General features: G+C 39.2%; 1 protein-coding gene across 4 annotated transcripts in view; it reads left to right on the top strand.

The window, feature by feature from the left end:
- The window catches only part of NLGN4X (neuroligin 4 X-linked), a 605,880-nt gene that overhangs the window by 163,773 nt on the left and 416,432 nt on the right, over positions 1–25,675 (top strand). For 2 of the 4 annotated variants that reach the window (XM_077294719.1, XM_077294720.1), the window contains exon 2: positions 21,852–21,903. The exons of 1 other annotated variant lie outside the window; for it this stretch is intronic. The gene's annotated coding sequence lies outside the window, so the exon portion shown is untranslated. Of the gene's footprint in view, positions 1–11,034; positions 11,088–21,851; positions 21,904–25,675 lie in introns of all 4 variants that reach the window. One more of the 4 variants, XM_077294721.1, reaches the window with a different exon arrangement.

Raw genomic sequence — 25,675 nt, 5'->3', positions numbered from 1 at the left:
ATATATATATATATATATATATATATATATATGTTTACATTTATATAGTGGGCAACCTTTGGCACAGAAGATGACACAGTAAAGAATATCTGAAGCCTTATACATGACTCCACCAACCATATGGAAATACAGACAATTTAATCCAACATTTCGGCCTGAGGCCTTTATCAAGGATATCTGTACTCATTATTCATTTACTGTCTCATCTTCTGTGTCAAAAGTTGTCTACTATGAATTATTGAAATTCCTTCTGACCACAAATTTTCCTAACATGGAGTGCCAACCCTATCCATTTATTACATTTATATATATTTATTTAAAGTGAAAAAAAGGGAAGGCAGCACTCCATAGACTTTATGTGAAAAAATGTGGATTTTATTCAGACCCGCATGGCGACATTTCAGTTCACACTGAGCCTTTTACAAGCCTTCCCTTTTTTCACTTTATCTGGATTGGGGCAAGTATTGGATGCTTTGCTGTGGAGGCTTGTGCACCCGCTTATTGGATATGTGCTGTTCCATTTTTTCTTATATATACAGTATTTATTAATATAAATTGTGTCAAAGTCACTGGCAAAGTGCTGGAGGGAAGATATGTTTTACTGCACTTAATGATATCTGTGATGTAAGACCCAGAGATTTTTCCTCCAGCACATTAAGTGCTGCGAGGGGTTAATACCTTATTTGTTTATGGGCAGAGTTTTATGTGGACATGCATAGATTGGATGGGAGATAGTCCACCTTATCTCCACCCCAGGGTCCAGCCTAGAGGATAAGTAGCTGGCCTTCACAGGCAGTAGTGGTTCATTAGGGACAGAGAAAGGATCTCCAGTGGTTTGTGTCCTGAAGAGGAAAGACTGAATCTATGTTGCTGCAGAGCGAGCAACTCCCCTTAGATTTGTGGACTGTGTTGCATCATTTTGATTTTTTGTTTTCCTGTTTTACACAAAGGGCTCTGTATATTTTTCCCTTCATGTTGGTTTATTCCATCTGTCTAATAAACCAACAGATGATTTAAAGAGACGGTCTTCCAGTTTTCTACCTCCATTTACCACTGAGTGAGCTTAACTACCACAATATACATATACTATATATATATATATATATATATAGAGTTCTATCCACTTTCTAAATATATCTATCTATCTATCTATCTATCTATCTATCTATCTATCTATCTATCTATCTATCTAGCTATATGTATATATCTATAGATATATATCTATATGTATATATATACACTCACTGGCCACTTTATTAGGTACACCTGTCCAACTTCTTGTTAACACTTAATTTCTAATCAGCCAATCACATGGCGGCAACTCAGTGCATTTAGGCATGTAGACATGGTCAAGACAATCTCCTGCAGTTCAAACCGAGCATCAGTATGGGGAAGAAAGGTGATTTGAGTGCCTTTGAACGTGACATGGTTGTTGGTGCCAGAAGGGCTGGTCTGAGTATTTCAGAAACTGCTGATCTACTGGGATTTTCACGCACAACCATCTCTAGGGTTTACAGAGAATGGTCCGAAAAAGAAAAAAAATCCAGTGAGCGGCAGTTCTGTGGGCGGAAATGCCTTGTTGATGCCAGAGGTCAGAGGAGAATGGGCAGACTGGTTCGAGCTGATAGAAAGGCAACAGTGACTCAAATCGCCATCCGTTACAACCAAGGTAGGCCTAAGAGCATCTCTGAATGCACAGTGCGTTGAACTTTGAGGCAGATGGGCTACAGCAGCAGAAGACCACACCGGGTACCACTCCTTTCAGCTAAGAACAGGAAACTGAGGCTACAATTTGTACAAGCTCATCGAAATTGGACAGTAGAAGATTGGAAAAACGTTGCTTGGTCTGATGAGTCTCGATTTCTGCTGCGACATTCGGATGGTAGGGTCAGAATTTGGCGTAAACAACATGAAAGCTTAGATCCATCCTGCCTTGTATGGAGCATCTTTGGGATGTGCAGCCGACAAATCTGCGGCAACTGTGTGATGCCATCATGTCAATATGAGCCAAAATCTCTGAGGAATGCTTCCAGCACCTTGTTGAATCTATGCCATGAAGAATTGAGGCAGTTCTGAAGGCAAAAGGGGGTCCAACCCATTACTAGCATGGTGTACCTAATAAAGTGGCCGGTGAGTGTATATATATATACATTTATACATATGAAGTGCATACAGCAGGTGAAATGAGTATTTGCAAGCTGTGCAAACAGTTTATGAGTTCAACTACTTGTTGGGCTCAAACACTGCAAGCATGTGTATGAATATACAGGTGGTGAAAATAAGAAAAAGGAAAAAGGGATTTACATCCAGCTCCCTACTAGTAGTATGCGAGTACTTCGTCGGTGCACGGATTGAAATCTTGTGTTGGCAGAAAAGCAGAGTAGAAGCAAAAAGGGCGTATCCACAAGGTACCGATTAATTCAGATTAAAAAAAATGTTTATTCAAAAAATATTAAAAAATCTGAGCGTTTAAAAAAAAGTGTATCAGAGGCATGCACAACTGACACATTTCTAATTATTCATTCTTAGTCATAGTAGGGCATCGTTCTCCAGTGCTGAGCATTGTTTAAATAATAAGGCCATAGGATATGATGTAGACAGATCATTAGTTTGTTATACTGAAATATATACATTCATTTCCCAAATTGATTAAAATAGATATGCATTAAATCTGTTTTAATGTTCATGCCATTTGGTATTCTACTATTTAATTTAAGTATCCATGATGCCTCTTTTCTATTTTAAAATACGTGACCTTCCCTTTTAAGTGGAGGAACTTTTTCAACTGCATAAACCCTGACATCACCATTGTGTTGAAATCTATGATCATATATGTATAACATGAGAAAATGTTTTTCAATGATAATGGAGAATACACTATTAATCACTTTATTAACTGCAGTAGCACTTATGTAGTATTATGTAGTATACATCATTACATATGAACAATGCAGGCACATCTCAGAACATGTTTATGATGCACAAAACAAAACTACACTCAGTTGCCTCCAAGCTCTTTGATTTCAACACAATGTTTATGTCAGTTATCTCAGGGTTAATGCTGTTGAAAACATTCATCTGCTTAGTAACAACCCATCCACTCCACAAAGGCAAAAAAATCAAACCATAAAATAACTTATGTGTAATAATAAGAAATGACACAGCATTGACCACATGAAGAAAGAGAGGTGCAAATTGCCATGGAAAGTCATGACAAAAGCTGAAATCTGTAATTAGAAAGCAATTCTGTCACTTAATGAATAAATATCAGCTGGTTCAACACATGGCTTATAAAATGTCTATCATGACCAAGGTGCCACACAAGAAACGTCTCATGATGGGTAATATCAGTGAGATATCTCAAAACCTTTGCAACCTTATTGTTGCAAAACATACTGATGGCATTGGCTGCAGAACAATTTCTATACTACTGAAAGGTACAGTGAATACTAATAGGGCCAAAATCTAGAAGTGGAAAGAGCATAATTTCACCCTAAAATAGCCATGGCCAGGTGCTCCCAGCAAGATTTCAAACAGAGGAGTGAAAACAATTATCAGAAGAGGTGTCCAAAAGGCAAGGACCACTTGTGGAGAGCTAAAGAAAGATCAGGAAGTAAAATTGTTTCAAGGAAAACTATAAGTAATGCACTCAAACTCCCTGGTTTGTATGCACACTCACCACAATACACCACGCAAGACTCCATTGCAGAAGAAAAAGCATGTTCAAGTACATTTACAGTTTGCTCAAGAACATTTTGACAAGTCTGTGAAAGACTGGGAGAATATAGTCTGGTCATATTATTATTATTATTATTATTATTATTTATTATTATAGCGCCATTTATTCCATGGTGCTTTACATCTGAGGAGGGGTATGCATATTAAAAGTACAATAATCTTAATCAATACAACTCATGACTGGTACACGAGGAGAGAGAACCCTGCCCGGGAGGGCTCACAATCTACAAGGGGTGGGTGAGGATACAGTAGGCGAGGGTAGAGCTCGTCGTGCAGCGGTTTGGTCAATCGGTGGTTACTGCAGGTTGTAGGCTTGTCGGAAGAGGTAGGTCTTCAGGTTCTTTCTGAAGGTTTCCACAGTAGGCGAGAGTCTGATGTGTTGGGTAGAGAGTTCCAGAGTATGGGGGATGCGTAGGAGAAATCTTGTATGCGATTGAGGGAAGAGGAGATAATAGGGGAGTATAGAAGGAGATCTTGTGAGGATCAGAGGTTGTGTGTAGGTAAGTACCGGGAGACGAGGTCACAGATGTATGGAGGACACAGATTGCGAAGCAGATGAGACTAAATTGAACTCTTTGGATGCCATAATACATACCTTGTCTGGAGACAAAAAAAGCACTGTAAATCACTCCAAAAACATCATGCCAACAGTGAAGTTTGGAGGTAAGAACATCATGATGTGTGGCAATTTTTCAGTATACAGCACTAGCAAACTTCATATAATTGAAGGCAGGATGAATGGACAAAAGTACAGAGACATTCTTGATAAAAAATATGCTACCATCTACCAGAATGATAAAGATGATGTGAGGGTAGACATATCAGAATGACAATGATACCAAACACACAGCCAAGATAACTTTTAATTGGTTTTAGAGAAAGAAAATAAAGCTGCTAGAATGGCCCAATGAATCACAGGAACTGAATCCAACAGAAAATGTAACTAAAGCTCTGAGTTAAAAGATGGAGCCCATGGAACCTTCAGTATTTCAAGGGGGTATGTAGAAGAATGGGCCAAAATTGGACCTGTGCAATGCATGAAACTTGTTTTGCCATACAGAAGGCATCTTGAAATGGTGCCTGTGTGAATTGAATGGGCTGCTATAGACTTCTGGTGAGAATATTAAGACAATAGCACCTTTAGAATTAAATTTACTTTGAAAATTGGTGACATGTTCAATACTACTTTGACACATTAAATTTATCTGTGCATCTGCATATCTATCTATCTATCTATCTATCTATCTATCTATCTATCTAGATATAGATATATATGTATCTATATATACTATATAAATATATCTATCGATAGATAGATAGATAGATAGATAGATAGATAGATAGATAGATAGATAGATAGATAGATAGATAGATATCCTTCTACATTATTTCAAAACACTCTTTTTCGGTGATTACTTTGTATCTCCGTTCGTACTGCACCCACACACACAAATGATACACCATTTGAAAGGTAAACTTGCCCCCTTCAGCAAGAAAATAGCCAAACAAACCACACATCCATGATGTTATCACAAAATACATTTTAAACATTAATTTTCATAAAACTGCAGTAAGGAAAAATGACTTGCAGGTGGCACCACACTACCAAAAGCATAATACCACAAGGCTGAAACAAATCCTAACATTTGCCTTGGGGTCTTTGCATCTTGCCGAACTCCTTACCCAGCCAATTTCAGGCAGGTATATATAAAATATTTGCTACATACAGTATATGGAAGTATAATAAAAGTAAAACTTTACGTGTCTAAGACTTCAGCTTTAAAACTGATGATGTAAATGAATGCAGCCTAAAAGGGACCGGACAGGTTCTGAACCATCAGATTTTCCGTATTATTAGACAGTCATTGAAATGTCTATCTTCCTCCTAAGGTTGCAGCTTATTGGTGACCTGGAGTCACTTCTGGTTCTAAGTAAAAAATTGCAGTGTTGACATAACTCAGACTGTACATTGTTTCCCTATGGAAGAGATTGGTGGAAACAATCTTGCAAAACTTAAAAAAAAAACAACCCTGAGAAAAAAAAGGTAAAATAATCTGCAGATATTCCTTTTTTTTTTTAAAAAAAAGGGATATTCCCAATTATTATACAATGGTGTAAATACACTCAGTTATGGGGTAAATTCTGCTTCATCATTTTTACTGTCAAAGTGGCACTGCTGTACAGGGTGCTGCTCCGTTCACATACATAGGGCTGTGTTGCACTTCCCTACACTGCGCTGCTGTGGAGGGGGGAAAAATGCTGCTGCCCCTGTTCTTTTTCAAGATCCTGATAATCAGACTCCTTCTGATCAGTAAGTAAAATACCATTATGTTTAATGTTGGGGGATCTCCTTTAGGCTGGAGTCACGCACAACCTATAAAAAATCGATCTGTTTTACACGGACGACAATCGCAGAAATGTTCCCTGAACAGTGATCCATATGTAATCCGTGTGCAGTGTGAGGATGAGATTTTCTCCCATGTAAGCATCCGCGTGACATCCGTATGACTTCCGTATGGCGAGATTTTCTCGTCGGCTTGCAAAATGGGCATATAATGGATCCATGGGCTCAAATATTTGTGAAACATATATACAGTCTTTAAATATATATATATATATATATATATATATATATATATATATATATATATATATATATATATATATATATGTGTGTGTGTCAGACACCAGACACATACCTCTCTGTGTTCATCATCTCATTAAATATATTTACATTTACAATGTATGAAAATGTTGCATGGGACAACTAGTATATATATATATACAGTTAGGTCCATACATATTTGGACAGAGACAACATTTTTCTCATTTTGGTTATAGACATTACCACAATTTATTTTTAAACAAAACAATTCAGATGCAGTTGAAGTTCAGACTTTTAGCTTTCATTTGAGGGTATCCATATTAAAATTGGATGAAGAGTTTAGGAGTTTCAGCTCCTTAACCTGTGCCACCCTGTTTTTTAAAGGGACCAAAAGTAATTGGACAATTGACTCCAAGGCTATTTCATGGACAGGTGTGGGCAATCCCTTCATTATGTAATTCTCAACTAAGCAGATAAAAGGCTTGGAGTTGATTTGAGGTGTGGTGCTTGCATTTGGAAGGTTTTCCTATGAAGTAAACATGCGGTCAAAAGTGCTCTCCATGAAGGTGAAACAAGCCATTCTTAAGCTGTGAAAACAGAGAAAAAACCCATCCGAGAAATTGCTACAATATTAGGAGTGGCAAAATGTACAGTTTGGTACATCCTGAGAAGGAAAGAAAGCACTGGTGATCTCATCAATGCAAAAAGACCTGGGCGCCCACGGAAGACAACAGTGGTGGGTGATCGCAGAATAATCTCCATGGTGAAGAGAAACCCCTTCACAACAGCCAACCAAGTGACCAACACTCTCCCGGAGGTCGGCGTATCAATATCCAAATCTATCATAAAGAGAAGACTGCATGAAAGTAAATACAGAGGGTTCACTGCACGGTGCAAGCCACTCATAAGTGTCAAGAATAAAAAGGCTAGACTGGACTTTGCTAAAAAACATCTAAAAAAGCCAGCACAGTTCAGGAAGAACATTCTTTGGACAGATGAAACCAAGATCAACCTCTACCAGAATGATGGAAAGAGAAAAGTATGGCGAAGGCTTGGTACAGCTCATGATCCAAAGCATACCACATCATCTGCAAAACACGGCGGAGGCAGTGTGATGGCTTGGGCATGCATGGCTGCCAGTGGCACTGGGTCACTAGTGTTTATTGATGATGTGACACAGGACAGAAGCAGCCAAATGAATTCTGAGGTATTCAGAGCTGTACTGTGTGCTCAGATCCAGCCAAATGCAGCAAAACTGATTGGTCGTCGTTTCATACTACAGATGGACAATGACCCAAAACATGAAGCCAAAGCAACCCAGGAGTCTATTAAAGCAAAGAAGTGGAATATTATTGAATGGCCAAGTCAGTCACCTGATCTCAACCCAATTGAGCATGCATTTCACTTGTTAAAGACTAAACTTCAGACAGAAAGGCCCACAAACAAACAGCAACTGAAAACCACCGCAGTGAAGGCCTGGCAGAGCATCAAAAAGGAGGAAACACAGCGTCTGGTGATGTCCATGAGTTCAAGACTTCAGGCAGTCATTGCCAACAAAGGGTTTTCAACCAAGTACTAGAAATGAACATTTTATTTAAAATTATTGAATCTGTCCAATTACTTTTGGTCCCTTTAAAAACAGGGTGGCACATGTTAAGGAGCTGAAACTCCTAAACCCTTCATCCAATTTTAATGTGGATACCCTCAAATGAAAGCTGAAAGTCTGAACTTCAACTGCATCTGAATTGTTTTGTTTAAAATTCATTGTGGTAATGTCTATAACCAAAATGAGAAAAATGTTGTCTCTGTCCAAATATATATGGACCTAACTGTATATATATATATATACACAGTGCCTTGTGAAGGTATTCGGCCCCCTGGAACTTATCAACCTTTTCCCACATATCAAGCTTCAAACATTCAAACATAAAGATACCAAATGTAAATTTTTGGTGAATAATCAACAAGTAGAACACAATTATGAAGTTGAACGAAATTTATTGATTATTTTAAATTTTTGTGGAAATTCAAAAACTGAAAAGTGGGGAAATCCAATATTATTCGGCCACTTTACTTTCAGTGCAGCAAACTCCCTCCAGAAGTTCATTTTGGATCTCTGTATGATCCATTGTTGTCCTACATGACTATTGATCATAAATATAATCCACCTGTGTGTAATCAAGTCTCCGTATAAATGCACCTGCTCTGTGATAGTCCCTGGGTTCTGTTTGAAGCACAGAGAGCAACATGAATACCAAGGAGCACAACAGGCAGGTCATGATACTGTTGTGGAGAAGTTTAAAGCCAGATTTGGAATCAAAATGATTTCCAAAACTTTAAACATCCCAAAGAGCACTGTGCAAATGATCATATTGAAATGGAAGGAGTATCAACCCTGTGATTCCATGGTCCTTATAGCCTCACCAGAGGCCTCTTCCAACTATCTGCACAGCTTAGTCTATTACAATATCCCTGGGGAGAACCCACATCAGCCTGAAACCTTCTCTGACCAGCCTGTGACTCACAAACTAGGACTGAGGGAGAGAGATGCATAGCGGGGAAAACGCCATCTTGGATCCTCCAGAAGTGCCAGCGTGCGGCAAGCAGAGGTGGGCTTGCGGAGGTATTGTCAGCCCCAGCCCCGGGCGCACTCCTCCTCTGCTTCTCACCGCTCACCTTACCCATCGCTCCTCTGCACCTGCGATCACCGGTGAGCGATCCATGCGGCCCTCCGGACCCGCTGTGCGTGGCCGCCTCCGCTTTCCCACCCACATCTTCCGGTCAGGGGCGCTCCGGCGAGACATAGGAAGTGCTTGTGAGTAGGAAACAGGGCTGGAGCCTCGTCCGCAGGAGCGTGAGACTCTCCTCCTGGCTTTAGGAATTGTTACCCACCCGGTGGGTTGCGGTGCTGTGCACGGTGGACTCCAGGAGTTTTTCCCGCCAAAGCCAGCACCATCTTGGACTCGCTCCCCGCTACAGAAGAAACTGGCAGCACTAAGCCTTGGGGCTGCTCTTATTCCCGGACGCTTTTATGGGCTTTCTTACGCCCCATACCCAGTTTCATAAACTCATAAAGCAGCACAGCCAGACTTGTTTGGCGGTTACCCCTCCTGCTCTTGGACATAGGAGTGATTCATTATAACTCCCCAATACCCCCTCTGGGCTGTTCCCCCAACGTTATTCACTCCTTTACAGAGCGCATATAAAACAATAGAGACTGTGCATATTTCTTCCTTCAAAACAGACATGGAAAGTGCTCTGCATTCATATATTTCTTTCTAATGTTCCTACAGCGACACCTAGTGTTCATTCCACATAATTTGCTCTAACACCAACAATATGTGCAAATAAACTTTCTTTCTCTTGTCCAAGTTGTGTTCACAGCACTACACATTATAAGAAGCCTCATCATGGTTAAATCACAAAGGAACGTGAAATACTAGCGAATAAAGCTGTTGCAGATGAACAGAAAAAGAATACCCATGGAGATCTTGACAAATATCTAAAGAAGAAAGCAGATTCTTCTCATACTCCTGCAAGACATGCCCTTAAAAATCCATCTCTATTGACAATATGGACGATTCTGTTCTCAGTGGAGATGAATCTGACAGTGATTCCGCCCAGGAAGATGTGACACACATATCTAGAGCCTTCTTGAAGAAACTAATGGCCCAAAATATGAAACCTCTTCTTGAGGAACTGTCTGGAATGCGCTCAGATCTCCAACAATTGGGTCAAAGAGTTAAAGCGTTGGAATCTGCAAATACTGATACAGTTGATGCCTTAACCTGCTTCCACGATCAAGTCCTTAAACAACAACACCATCTCAACTTAGCTTTACTAGCAGCGGAAGATCAGAAAAAAATAAGCAGGAGGAAAACATTCCCGGAGTCCTTTACGCGAGAAGCTTTAGATAAAGTAACCAGAGAAATTTTTGCCAATCTTTTAGGTCAAGAAAGAGCATCCGTAATTCCAATTGAAAGAGTGCATCAGGCTCTTAGACCTAATCCAAAAGCAGGATAACCACCCAGAGATGTTATTTGTGGCCTTCTCAGCTATGTTGATAGGGCAGCTATTTTAGCAAGTGCCAGAGAACAAGAGAAAATCCTATATGACAATTCCCAACTTCAGCTTTTTGAAGACCTGGCTCCCTCTACTTTAGCGAAGAGACAGATTCTAAAGCCCCTTCTCAGCATTAAAAGCCAAAAACTTAGCTTACAAATGGCTATTCCCCTTTGGCCTGGCATAGGAGGTCGGCAGTTTGCAGTTCGCACCTCAGAGGACCTACATAAAGCCTGGGAGTCACTGGACATCTCGCCAATTGAGCTCCCTTCCTGGATGCCAGTTGACACCAACTGGAGACTGCCTCCGCTTATGAAACCACAAGAATAGTCCCTAAAGAAGAAGAGACATGACCCAAGAAACACCCTCCATGATCTCACATTATCTAAAATGTTTCCCTCGTCTTCTTTTTCTTTTTGATGTCCATTGATTTCTGGGTATTTTTTCCCAATCTCTATGGGCCTAATTATCATTAGGCTGTTCTATTCTGCAATGTTATGCTTTTATTCTTCATTCTCACTTTTTGTTCACAGCTTGGACTACCTCGCCTATGTTTGAGTATACTAACCCAAAGGCAAGCTAATGTTTGTAAAAAGTTTGATGGTTATGCTGTTCTTTTCTTTTTTCAGGTATCCTGTTGAGACAGAATTCTTTACAAGACATGTCAAATATGAGTAGTCAGGTGAGTTCGGGGTCCATCACTGTGGCTTCTTTTAACATTAAAGGGCTAAACTCCCCCGCAAAGCGAAACCAAATCCTTACGATCTTAAAAAAACAAAACCCACAAATTGTCTTTCTCCAAGAAATCCACTTCAAACTTGGTAGAGTTCCCAATACATCTTTTTCCTCCTATCACATATGGTTTAATAGCTGTAGTACATCCTCCTCTAATGGGGTTAGTGTTGCATTCAGGAAAGGACTTCCATTCTCACTCAAGGATAGCTTGAGTGATCATGAGGGTATATAAATATTTGTTAAAGGGATGTTAGCTAATACAATGGTAACTTTTGCTAATTTATATGCTCCTAACAACCACCAGGTCCATTGGATCACAAAAACACTTGAAGTGCTACAACTCTTTAAGGAGGGACTTCTGTTTGTAGGAGGCAATTTTAATTTAACTCTCAACCCTGAAATAGACTCATCCAGTGGCTCATCACCTATTTCCCAGGGACTAAGATGAAAACTCTTGAATAAATTTAATTCACTACATCTTATAGATCCCTGGCGTATTCTCCACCCTACCGCAAATGACTATACATTCTTTTCCCCTCCCCATTCATCTTACCACCGAATTGATCTGTTGATTCAGCCTTAGTCCTTGCGCTTAATTAAATCCGCCAAAATAGGATTGATCACAATTTCTGGCCATGCCCCTATTTTTATAGACATCACTATTAATAGAATGTAAGTCCGTAAGGACAGGGTCCTCTCCCCTCTGTAACAGTCTGTCACTGTAAATGTGTTTACTGTAAACTATATCTGTAACTCTGTATGTAACCCCTTTCTCATGTACAGCACCATGGAACTAATGGTGCTATATAAATAAATAATAATAATAATATTAACACCTGTACTCAGGGAGGAATTTATCTCTATTGGTTCTTATACCAAGAAACAGAAAAAAAAGATTATGTCACTTTTACACCAGATCAGCACTGCAGAACGACTCCTCAAAAAGTCTGGTGCACAAAAATCTCAGCAGGACCTCTCCTCTCTTCACAGTAAGTTGAAAGATCTACTCAATGTTAAGTCTGCAAAAATATTTATGCACTGTAGACATGGATTCTACGTCCACGGGAACAAGAGCAGCAAGCTTACTTCCCGTTTGCGCAAAAATCAAAAAGAAAATAAATTTATAAAACATATACATACAAGTACTAACTCAAGGGTGGATAGGTCTGATGAGATTGCGGAGGCGTTCAGACTTTATTACGAATCTCTTTATAATTTAGACTCACCTGAACCTATCGATGCCATCATGACTCAATACTCAACCTCAACCGCAAAGGTCAGAGTAAATGGGTTACTTTCGGACCCCTTTGTGATTAGAAATGGCACCAGACAAGGTTGCCCTTTCTCCCCCACCCTTTTTGTGATGGTAATGGAGACCCTGATACAGAAAATAAGACAGGATGCAGCGGTTAGGGATCTTGTTGTAGATCACTCTGAATTTAAGACAGCAACTTTTGCAGATGATTTTTTGCTTCTAATCTCGAACCCCAAAACAGCTTTCCCTAATCTCCTGGATCTGCTTGATGAGTTTGGACTTGTTTCTAACTTCAAGGTCCACATGAACAAATCCGAAGTTCTGACCATTTTGACAAGTGAGGTGGTGGTCTCAGAACTCAAACGAATTACCCCTTTTAAGTGGCCCTCTGAGAAACTGTAATACATGGGGGTCTTCCTAAAGGCAGATCCCTCTACTTTATACAAACATAATTTCCTCCCTTTGCTAGATAAATTACAATCCTTATTCAAATCATACGACCTGCCATATCTTTCCTGGATTGGTAGGATGAATATAATAAAATCCTATATTCTCCAAAAAAATTTGAACCTTATGAATATGATTCCCATACCTCTCCCTAAGTCTGTTTTCTTAATTGCAAATAGACTGGTCGCTAAATTCGTGTGGAGGGCTAGGAAGGATAGACTCTCCTTTAAAATCCTCTCCCTACCAAAAAATGCTGGCAGTCTTGGCCTTCCCAATTTCAAGATATACTACCATGCAATCCACATGGCCCGATGGATGAATCTGATTAAACCTAAGCCCGACCACAAAACCTCTAATTTTGAGCTTAATGTGTTGGAAAGAAAAGGGGAGATCTATCTATGGATCTCTTCTGTTCCCCCGCCCCACTCAATAGACGCAATAACCAATAATACTTTAGCCATTAGGCGAGCCCTTATCCCTAATAGACTGCCACATTGCCTTTTTCTAGACAACTTCCCATTAAAAATTATCCCCTGGCTCATAGACTCAAATTACGTGGATGCCTTTGATTTATGGGAAGCCTTGCCTAATCTACCAATCTCGCATCTTCTCTCTGACCAGATTCAGAGCGTGGATGCTTGGCTATGGGAAGACAAAAAATGGCCTCGCGACTTCCTACAAAAACATCATGTGCAACATATTATCTCAAAACTTAAGTCTGAAGCAAAATATAACACCGATTGGCTTTGGCTAGAACATCTTGTCAGGCTTAGGTCCCCGCCCCCTAAACTTATCTCTAAACTATACGCTAACCTTATTTCCCCCACCCTCTTCAAACCACTATATCTATCCTGATGGGAAACAGAACTAAACTTATCCCCGTCTTCTCAAGAGACAAGGCAAGTTCTGAGTAACTCACAAGGTTTTTCAAGATGTGCTTTGTTACAGGAAAATGCCTTTAAAATCCTTTCACGACTTTACCACCTAGGCCTGTCTGATTCCCCTCTTTGTTGGAGATGTTTGAAGCCGGTGGGCTCCTTAACCCATATCTTTTGGCAGTGCCCAATAATTTCTAAATACTGGGATGAGATATTTAGGTACCTCCGCCGGTTGGGCATAATTAAGGAAAGAAAAATGTAACACCCCAAGAAGTGCTGCTGTCTCTCCCCACAAACTCTTATAATCCTAAGAAGCATGACTTGCTCCCTCTATTGGTAGCCACAGCAAAACACTTGATCTCATTACATTGCAGACAAACATCTCCCCCTACCTTGAGTGAATGGGTAAACAACGTTCAAGATATATATAGGATGGAGGAATTGTCTAGTTGGGAATCACGTACACATGAAATATTTATAAAAATGTGGCTTCCCTGGCAAAACATTTCATCTACCCCACCATGACTCTACAAAACGCATCTCTCCATGCAATTCCACTTTTTACGTCATTTTGCGCTGCTTTAGAACCGCAGTGTAAGGACCCGAACTCTAGCTAGTTATACCATTTCTGTTAAGTCTCCATTATATTCTTTACTACTTGCCATGTTTTTGTCTTGACTACTTTTCCTTCAAATGTTCTAATTGTCTCATCCCTGCAGACGCTCAGGGGATATTGTTCCTGATCTCTTGAGCTACTAATTTCAATTCATCTTTGCTCTGTTTTATACCTGAAAGTTGTTTTTCTTAAATTTAACCTGTTACATGGACTTACATCTGTTGTCTTTTCTATCAACGGCGTAAGCTGATCTCTTCCGTGTGACTTCTTACTGGTCCCCAAATAGACTAGGCTAAGACGCTTTATTCAATTTCGCTGTTCCATTATCGTGGTGATTTGACAATGTAAGTTCTTACATGTTTATTGTCTTTGTTATTCTGAAAAATCTAAATAAAGAATTAAAAAAAACCATCTCTGTAGTGATATAACTATATGTAATTGATATGTATATGGTCTGTCTCTGATTAAAGATTTATATTTTTTACTACTAATTGTATGTGGTTTATGCGCTCCAAGTAGTTTGTTACCATGTTTCTTTAAATTGTCCTACTCTGCTGCTTTCTTTTTGTGAATAGTGTATCACATTAGTCTTTCATGACTTGTTTGTTACAAACCCACGCTCTCTCTTTTAAATTACTGTATTCTTATCCGTGTACTTGCATACATATTGTTCAATATATTGTTCAAAGATCTTTCCTGACATAGAAATAAGGCTCACTAACCTGTAATTTCCTGGCTGCATCTTCTTTCCATTTTTGAAGATAGGTTCAACATTTGCCCTTCTAAAATCTTCTGGGACGTCTCCTGTTCTCCATGATTTTTCAGAGATCCTGACTAGTACTTTTGCAATATCCTGTGCTATCTCTTTCAGTACCTTAGGATGTAATTCATCTGGACCAGGAGATTTAAATTCATTTACATTAGCAGGTGGTTCCCTTATGAACTCCCTGTTTATAGATGATGTGGATTATTTTATTCTTTAGATAGTACTTTGAAGATCAGTTGATGTTGCAATTGCTTTCATAGAGCACTCAGATGCAAAATAAGAATTTTAAAGTTCAGCCTTCTCAACATGATTTTTGACCAATTCATCCTGTAAAAATCCTATAGCATCTTTTACTTTTCTTTTTCTTTTGACTAACCCCAACATCCTTTTGTATTGGCTTTGATCTCCCTTGCAAGCATCACTTCATTACTGACTTTATCTATTTTAATCCTTGCTCTGCATTCCATGCAAACAGCATTTTATTCTTCTTTAGATATGCTCCCCTTTTTCCTTTTAATATACCTTTCTTTTTTCCTTTTAAACAAGTGTTTAAGTTCTGTGTTCAACCATTCTGGCTTCTTTAAATGCTTCCAATTATTTCTTCTTTTAAGATTGCTACTGATTGTGCAGTGAGAAGTTCATTTAACAAAATCTCCCATCCTTTTTGGACATTTCTGCCCTTTAGAACATCCAGCCATACGACTTTTCATACCTTCTTTCTCAGCCTATTAAAATCTACCTTTCTGAAGTCCAACCTTAAAGACTGAGTCCTCACTGGTCTTCCTTCTCTTGTAATCCAAAACTTGAGGATAGCATGATCGCTGCCTCCTAAATTCCCAACCACCTTTTCTACCACTATTTTCTCCCTGTTGGTAAGAATGAGGTCCAAGATTGCAAACCCTATCGTTCTCTCTTCTATCTTTTGAAAGATAAAGTTGTCAGCAAGAGAATATAAGACTTTTCTGGCTGTATTACTTTTGCCTGAGATTAAAAACAAATATCTGAATAATTAAAATCTTCCATGATCAGTGATAAAAAAGAGTTCATCATCTGCAGTTTGTCCACGCGCCTATAGTAAACACCTACAATAGTGTCCTTTCTTGTCTTCTCTCCTTGTATTCTTACCCAGTTTTTGCAAAACTGCCATTCTCTGAAGCTTGGATTTCTGTGGAGATACACATTTTCCTAAGGGTGGTGTCTCACAGTGGCACTTTGGTCGCTACGACGGCACGATCCGTGACGTTCCAGCGATATCCATACGATATCGCTGTGTCTGACACGCTACTGTGATCAGAGACCCCGCTGAGAATCGTACGTCGTAGCAGATTGTTTGAAACTTTCTTTCGTCATCAAGTGTCCCGCTGTGGCGGCATGATTGCATCGTGTGACAAAGGTGTGCACGATATTGTATACGATGTGCGCACAGTAACCAACGGCTTCTACGTCGCAAATATGTCGTGAAATTATCGCTCCAGCGCCGTGCATTGCAAAGTGTGACCGCAGTCTACGGCGCTGGAGCGATAATCAAGCGACGCTGGAACGTCACAGATCGTGCCGTCGTAGCGACCAAAGTGCCACTGTGAGACAGTACCCTAACATACAATTCCATACCACCTACTCTCTTGTTTGTACTGTTTATAAGTTATAGCCTTCAAAGTTTGTATTCAAATCATGTGTATCATCCCACTAAGTATCAGTGATGCCTATGACATCATATCTCTTTTCCTCTGTTAACAGTTCCAATTATCTTTGTTTGTTTCCCATGTCCTGTGCATTTTATAGACACATTTTAGATTGTAGTCAGTTTCTCTTGATCCTCTATTTTTATTCAGAATTTTGTTGTTTTTGCTCTTTATTTCCACCTCTTACAGCAATGTTCTCAAAAGAATCCATTAGCTGATTTAATAAATATCTAACTTTAAAACTTTAAAAAAGTTACCTTGAAAATAATAACTTGCTAAAGCTATTTTTACATTTTTTTTGTTAATAAATATTTGCAATGTTCACCTAAATTCATGGAAAATGATTTATTGTTTAGGTTCATTATTTTTTATTTTCCATTCAGCTTCATTTTGATACACTGGTATTCATCTGCAATTTCCTTTTGACTCATTCACTTTATTATATCCAATTTTATAAAAGAGTCAGAATTGTGAAATTTTATTTAAACATGCAGTGCTTTCTTCAACTTAATCATACTTTATTAACCAGGATAGATTTTATTTCTATCAATGTAGAGTCCGTAGTTCAGCTCTGGGTTAGTTATAGATTATTCAAGGACAAAAAAGATCCAGCTTCTGGTAAGGAAAAATCATAAAAAGTGGAGTATTTATTTAAATAATAAAAAGTATGAGAAGGCAACACTGTGGTCCACCAGGTATGGATGTACCGAGGAAATGGGGAAAAAAAAGGGCAAACAGAGAAACCAAATGCATTTCGATTGCTCTGTGCATTCTTACACTCTGTGTCTAAGAACAAAGGAGAGGGGACAAAATGTGTTTGGTTTTGTTATATGCAGAAGAGGGTGAACCCGACCAGTAAAGTTCAGCGTGGCACAAAAAACACTTACTGTTCAGGTATAGACACTTAGCACAAACTTCACCAGGAAGTATGTGTTACTGTTTGCGTTCAGTCCTCAGAACACCAGGTGTTATGTGCATGACAGTACAGCAAACACTACTTCTGATCGGCTGTAAAATCATTACTGTCAGAAAGCTGCAGTTCCCACCATGTCAAATGACAGCATGAGCCTGCAGCTGTGATCAGAGGTAAAAAGTTTGGTCACTGGCATGGGACTACTGCTGCCATCAGCTGATGCCTGCTGCCACTAATAACAGCAAGAGCAGGAGTGGCTGATGGCAGGGTTCATCAGCCAGTGCCTGTGCTCTAAATAAATAATTTAAAAAACTTGAGTGGGTTCCCCTGTATTTTTATATAACCAGCCAAGCAAAACTGACAGCTGGGAAGTGCAACCCTTGGGTTTCAGCATTAGCAAGATTGGTTATCAAGAATAGAGGGGCCCCAACTCCATTTTTTATATTACTTAAACAAATACTTTAAAAAAAACAGCATAGGGTCCCCCCATTTTTAACTACCAGCCTTGCTAAAGCCGACAGCTGAGGGCTGGTATTCTTATGCTGGTAAGGGGCCAAGAATATTGCCCTTAGCCTGAAAAGAGCAGCCTGCAGCAGCCCAGAAAAGGCAAGTCTATTAGACACGCAAATTATTGTCCCTTTGCCTGGATCTTGCTTCTGGTCCTGTAGCGATGGCAAGTGGAGTAATATTTGTGGGGTTGATGTCACCTTTGTAGTGTCTGGTGGCTTCAAGCCTACGGGTTAGTAATAGAGAGTCGTCTATAAGACACCTATCTATTACTAATCATATAGCTATATTTTAAATAAGCACACAGCCAGAATAAAGTCTTCTATTTGATATAAAAATAAAACACACTTTTCCCTTTTTATTTAAAAATAACAAACAAAGTTATACTCACCTAATGCCCATTCCATTGAATCCCTCATCTCCTGTAATAGAACAAAGATAAAAAGCAACAATATCCCTCACCTATCCATTGTTCTGTCCCACACCACAATCCAAGTCTGGGGATTAATAGTTTTCAACCTGGATGGTTCCAAGATGTGACCATCCAGGCTGAGAAATACTTTTGAATGAGGTGCTGTGAGCGCAGCATCAGAGAGCAGCGGTTACCTCATTGAGGTTACAGCAGGTCACTAAGGCTGCATTCCTAGCCAGGCTGAACTGCGGTGACCTCCCTCTGGTGAGATCACCATTAGCACAGTGAGAAAAGTCTCATGGTGCTAAGGTCACCACAGTTCAGGGGCCCAGCTGGGAACGCAGCCTCAGTGACCTGTGGTAACCTTGAAGAGGTCATAACTAGTGTTGAGCATTCCGATACCGCAAGTATCGGGTATCGGCCGATATTTGCGGTATCGGAATTCCGATACCGAGATCCGATACTTTTGTGATATCGGGAATCGGTATCGGGATAGATATTAATGTGTAAAATAAAGAATAAAAATAAAAAATATTGATATCCTCACCTCTCCGGCGCAGCCTATACCTTACCGAAGTAACCGGCAGCTTCCGCTTATAAGAATGAGCGCTTGAAAGTCCTTAGATGACGTCGCGGCCTGTGATTGGTCGTGGAGCGGTCACGTGACCGCTCCGCGACCAATCACAGGCCGTGACGTCATCTAAGGACTTTCAAGCGCTCATTCTTATGAGCGGAAGCTGCCGGTTACTTCGGTAAGGTACAGGCTGCACCGGAGAGGTGAGTATATCAATATTTTTTATTTTTATTCTTTATTTTACACATTAATATGGATCCCAGGGCCTGAAGGGGAGTTTCCTCTCCTTCAGACCCTGGGAACCATCAGGATACCTTCCGATACTTGGTGTCCTATTGACTTGTATTGGTATCGGGTATCGGTATCGGCGATATCCGATACTTTTCGGGTATCGGCCGATACTATCTGATACTGATACTTTCAAGTATCGGACGGTATCGCTCAACACTAGTCACAACTGCTCATTGATGAACAGGACAAGTAAGGGATATTGTTTTTTATTTTTGTTTTATTACAAGAAATGAGGGATTCACAGGAATGGGCGCTAGGTGTTTATAACTGTGTTTGCTATTTTTAAATATAAAAAGGAAAAGTGTTTTGTTTTTATTTCAAATAAAATACTTTCTTCTTATAGATGCATCTCCATTACTAAGCCATAGCTTGATTTCACTGGACAATACAAAAGTAACATTAACCTCACAAATAAGAACCCCACCACTACAGGGCAAGTGGGAAGAGCCAGGCAAAGCACCAGAATTGGCTGGAGGGTCCAATATCCTTTGCCACTTACCAGCCTGAGAAAACCAGCCCCCAGCTGTCTGCTTTACCAAGGCTGGTTGTCAAAATTGGGGGGACCACACATTATTTTTTAATTATTTATTTAAATAATTAAGAAACCAGCGTGTGAACCCCTCTATTCTTGATAACCAGCCTTGCTAAATCAGACAGCTGAGGGTTGCAGTCCCCAGCTGTCAGTTTTGCCTGGCTGGTTATCAAAAATATAGCAGAAACCACGCTTTTTTTATCATTTATTTAGAGCGCAGGCTGATGAATACTCCCATCAGCCGCTCCTGTTCTCGCTGTTATTAGTGGCAGCAGGTGTCTGCTGATGGGAGCAGTAGTCCCATCAGCTGATGACAGTGATCAGAGATAAACCTTATACCTCCAATCACAGCTGTGGGCTCCTGCTGTCTGACCGGGGGTAATGATCTTACCACTGATCCGAAGCAGTGTTTGCTGCACTGTCATGCGCATGACATCCTGGCAAACACTGGATACTAGATGTTCGGGCCTCCCATTCAATTGATTGAGATCTGGGTTCAGATTCAGGTCCAGGTATAGTTCTAGTACCCAAAGTTTTTAAACTTGAATATCTGGGGTCCACCCATCTTTATTTATATGCCATTTTTGTTCCTCATATCCCCAGTCACATCCATATCTGGTGAACTACAGTGTTGCCTTCACATTTTTTAATTATTTTTATAAAGCCTATTATTCTTTAAGCTGCATACCAGAAGCTGTATCTTTTTTTTCCCTTGCATAGTCACCAGTTGCCTATTACCACCATGATCATGTGCTTCCCCTTATCGAGATTCATCTGGATATGTTTCTGAGGGTGAGCTGACTATTTCTATTTTTAGTTATACATTGCCCACTTGTGTTGTACAAAACCTACCTGAGGCATATTTTTTTTCTAATGGCACTTCCATAGATAGGAAAACATGCTTTGAAAACATATATATATATATTTTAGATATTTTGCTTTATTTTCTTGAGTTGTAAAACAAATAAAAATACATTTAGTATAGATACAAAAATGATTGCACCTTCTAAAAAGGTAAAGAATTAAATGTGAAATATGAAGGGACAACTATTATATATTTGGATTTGTGAGCATTTTCTAATTTGACTAACATGAATCAATCATCACATTACAAAATGTTTTAAAAGACTTGAGGAGTACTCTATATTTGGAAATGATAATGACTTTTGCTGCAGTCAGTTCTTCAAGTTAGATCCCCTTTGTTACATTAAAAGAATGTCTGTTAAGCCTCTCCGCCTGCACAATTTCATGGAATACCACTGTGAGGAATACAGACTATATAAAAATAGCTCAACTTTGCTTGATAAAATTGTTTCAGCCATTAGCTACTATACTTGTTCACTGGTCTAACAGTTATTTTTTCTAATATAGTTAGATACAATGAAATATATTCTTTTTGGATTTATTTTGACATTTTTTATTGCATACAAATTATTAAAATCTAATTGGATCAAAATCTTACATCAAGTAAATTAATTCTAAGATACAAATATAGATAAATATTTAAAAGGGATAATCCACTTCGCTTATTAATCATTTGTCCAATCTTTTTTATTCCCTTGCTTTATTGTTTGCCTTGATATTGAATAATTCATGCATTAGTACTCTCTTTAGATTTAATTCCATTATTTAGTGTTAGTAGTCTTACTTTATGTTTTTTAATATTTTTCAATGGCTATAATTTATTTATATCTTTGTACCTTGTTAGCCAGTAGATAGAAAATAGGGACCTGAGTAGTCTCAAAAGCTTGCAATTTGTTACCATCTTTTCAGTTAGCCATTAAAAGGCTTCAACCACTGAGGACTCTCAATTCTAATTTTTTTTATTATTTATTTAGGAATTTATACATATAATCCTACAACAGTGAACCTACGAGGAAAAATACCAATGTAAGTACTGTACATAGGACTATTACTACTGTTTGTATTTGCTCAGTGTAGAGTACCCGCTTTATGTCTTTCTTACAATTCAATAGTATTTTTACTAACTATTAACTGTATTATGTCAGTACCTTCATGCTATATAATAAATATTGTGAAGCTTCTTTATTGCATTTTTTATTTTCCGATTGACTCATAGCTAACATTTTATTTAGGAAAAAAATTGTTTTTGTAAAAATTCTGCATGTGACACCACTGAATGTATGTTAACGAATGAATGGCCATTATATTTTGCTCAGCATGTATCATATTGCTAAACAATTCTTTTTGTTTGAGATTATATGCAGCTGTTTGTATGAGCCAGATACATTAAAAATACCACATTTAATTATTTCCTTTTTCCATGCACAGGACTGTGGAGTATGTGCATTGAAAAAAAAAATGTTCTTCTTTTCATTTCCTACCCTAAGCATACAACTTCATGCTTGTTTTTAGCTCTGCCATTCATAGGAAATAACATGCCTACGTGATGCAGAACTGAACAAACACATTACTAAAGCATTACTGATTCATTTGTCATTTATTACATTTCCAGAACACTTGCTTCTTTTTATAAATTGTCTAACATCATTCATTCTTCTATTTCTCAAAACTGTTTTCACCCAGTTCCTTCTATACTATCTAAAAATAAAATGGAACACTATAATCAACATCTACTAGTAATCTTATAAGGAAAAGTGACTAATATAACATAAGAGAAATTCACTGAAAGCTAGCTTTCATGGAACACCACATAGTAACAAATCTCCATCCCATAGTGTTTTTTTCAGTCCATTTAAATAATTTGTGAAGCTGCATACGTTTGCATGAAAAAACCTTGTATGACAAGTTCCTTGCCAATATGTCTATGCAGTTTCAACTAAAAAAATATCTCAAACAAAATAGAGAAATAAGGGGGACAACATTGGTGTAATAGTGTCTTATCCGATAAACCAGTGAAGGATTAGAGGATGCGATAGCTGATCACCTTGTACCTGGTAAGGTTGTTAGCTTTTTGAAAGGTTGTACCAGCTGCTGCAACGCCAACAGGTTGAAAGATCCAACATAGTAATCAAGTCATAGAGAAAGTTGGTAAATCTACTCTACTGTCTGTTCTGTATTAACAATAAAGATCCAATACATGTTTTTCAAAATGTCCATGCGGTTTTATTTCAACGCGTTTTGAATGTACTAAACTTGATCCTCAGGAGAACCACAACATTTTGAAACAGCATACTGGATCTTTATTAGTTGTTGGGTTCTTTAGAAGGACATAGATCTGGAGATTTATTCTGATGGCATATAGGTAGTGTTGAGCGATACCTTCCGATATGCAAAGGTATCGGTATCGGATTGGATCGGCCGATACCCAAAAAATATCGGATATCGCCGATACCGATACCCAATACCAATGCATATCAATGGGACACAAAATATCGGAATGGTTCCCAGGGTCTGAAGGAGAGGAAACTCTCCTTCAGGCCCTGGGATCCATATTCATGTATAAAATAAAGAATAAAAAAAAAAAATATTGAAATACTCACCCCTCGGACGGCCCTTGGCTCTCACCAGTCCAAGCGTCTGCCTCCGTTCCAAAGAATGCAGAGTGAAGGACCTTCGATGACGTCGCGGCTTGTGATTGGTGGCGAGACCGCTCATGTGACCGCTCACGCGACCAATCACAAGCCGCGACGTCATCGCAGGTCCTACACTCACAGCATTCTTAGGAACGGAGGCTGCCGGTTACATCGCTAAGGTCCAGGGTCCGCCGGAGGGGTGAGTATATCCATATTTTTTATTTGTATTCTTTATTTTTTACATGAATATGGATCCCAGGGCCTGAAGGAGAGTCTCCTCTCCTCCAGACCCTGGGAACCATACACTGGGAACTTCCGATTCCGATTTCCGATATCACAAAAATATTGGAACTCGGTATTGGAATTCCGATACAGCAAATATCGGCCGATACCCGATACTTGCGGTATCGGTATGCTGAACACTACATATAGGGTGAACTGGATGGATAAATGTCTTTTTTCGGCCTTGCTATGTTATTATGATACTATTGAGAATACAGAATCAGCAGTGCAGATTAACCAATTTATCTCTACTGCTTGATTATTAATCTACAGAAAGTACTCATGGTTCATTATGACATTCATGCTGAGGAATACATAAGTGCGTTATTATTTCAACTTTGTTCTTATCCTGAATGTGCTTGTAATGCTGAAAAATAAGAACATTTTCATGACTAACACATGTATACTCCTATAAAAAGCACATCTGCATTTCCAATCAGTTTCTCTGGTGGCCCAGTCCCGGCAACTTTTATAGTGTGTGTTTTTTTTCTGAAATACAGCAGGGTTTCAAAGTCACAAATACCTCACATTAAGCAGCCAGTGTTTCATACATTCTAGATAGGTAGCAAGCATCAGCTGTCAGGTTACCTTTAACCCCTTAGTGACCAAGCCAATTTTGAACTTAATAACCAAGCCAAATTTTACAATTCTGACCAGTGCTGCTTTATGTGGTAATAACTTTGGAACACGTCTATGTATTCCAGTGATTCTAAAATACTTTTTATGTGACAAATTGTACTTCATGATAGTGGTAAAATGTATTCAATATGATTTGCGTTTACCTATGAAAAAAATGGAAATTTGGCAAAAATGTTGAAAATGTTGCTATTTTCAAATTGTAACCCATTACTTGCCAAATTAAAAGTTTTACAAGTACGGATTTTTCAGAAAAGGGTCTCCCAATATTCAATTAAAAATGACAATGACATGATTTCCTATTTTAAAAACATTCATTTTTCAAACACAACACAAAAAAATTGGACCTAATTCTAAAAATTATAAAATCTTAGTTGCTAGAAGCTAAAGATTAGGCGTCCCAAAAAAAGGATATTGGTAGATAATGGGTTAATGTTTGTCTTCTTAAATCAGAGAGTTATGTAACAAAATATAGTTCATATATAACACTTAGAACAATTTCCGAAACATAATTTTTTGTTAGGAAGTTAGAGGGGTTAAAAGTTGATCAGCAATTTATCATTTTTCCAACAAAATGACCAAAAAACATTTTTTGGGAGACTCTGGGGATGCTCAGAACGAGAAAAGCAGGACTTAGTCCCAGAAGCGTCTGCTCGCCCCTGCCCAGTCCTGGCTTTAATGGCAGAAGCTGGAAAAGCAGCAGTAACCCTTTGGACAGAGTCAGACTGAGCAAGACACTGGGACCGACGTCTCTGCTGAGCAGGCTCCACTGCGGCTGGAGAAGGATAGGAGACCGCAGTGAAGATGACTCGAGATTCCCCCTGTGCAGAGGTGTGATCTCGACCCCTAACATTACCCCCCTCCTTGGACCTCGCTACATTCGAAGGCAGCAATGAGCTGCAGAGCTCGAAAATGCTCAGCAGGTTCCCAGGACCTGTCCTCTGGGCCATAACCCCACCAATCCACCAAATAACATTTTTTGCCACGTACCATCTTTCACCCCAAGATAGCGTTCACCTCGTAATCATCCAAAGATGAACCCGATGTCCCGGCAGATGACTCGGAAAACCGGGACATGAATACGGGCTTCAAGAGGGACACATGAAAGGTGTCGGTGATACCCAGGCATGGCGGAAGAGCTAAACGGTAGACCACAGGGTTAACCTGTTCGAGGACCTTGAATGGACCCAAGTAGCAAGGTGCAAACTTAGTGGACTCAACTCGCAGCCTGATGTTACAGGCGGAGA

Source organism: Ranitomeya variabilis, chromosome 3 (genome assembly GCF_051348905.1).
Source record: "Ranitomeya variabilis isolate aRanVar5 chromosome 3, aRanVar5.hap1, whole genome shotgun sequence".
Lineage (NCBI taxonomy): Eukaryota > Metazoa > Chordata > Amphibia > Anura > Dendrobatidae > Ranitomeya > Ranitomeya variabilis.
The sequence above is the reverse complement of the archived record's forward strand: the minus strand, read 5'-3'. Positions and strand labels throughout refer to the sequence as shown.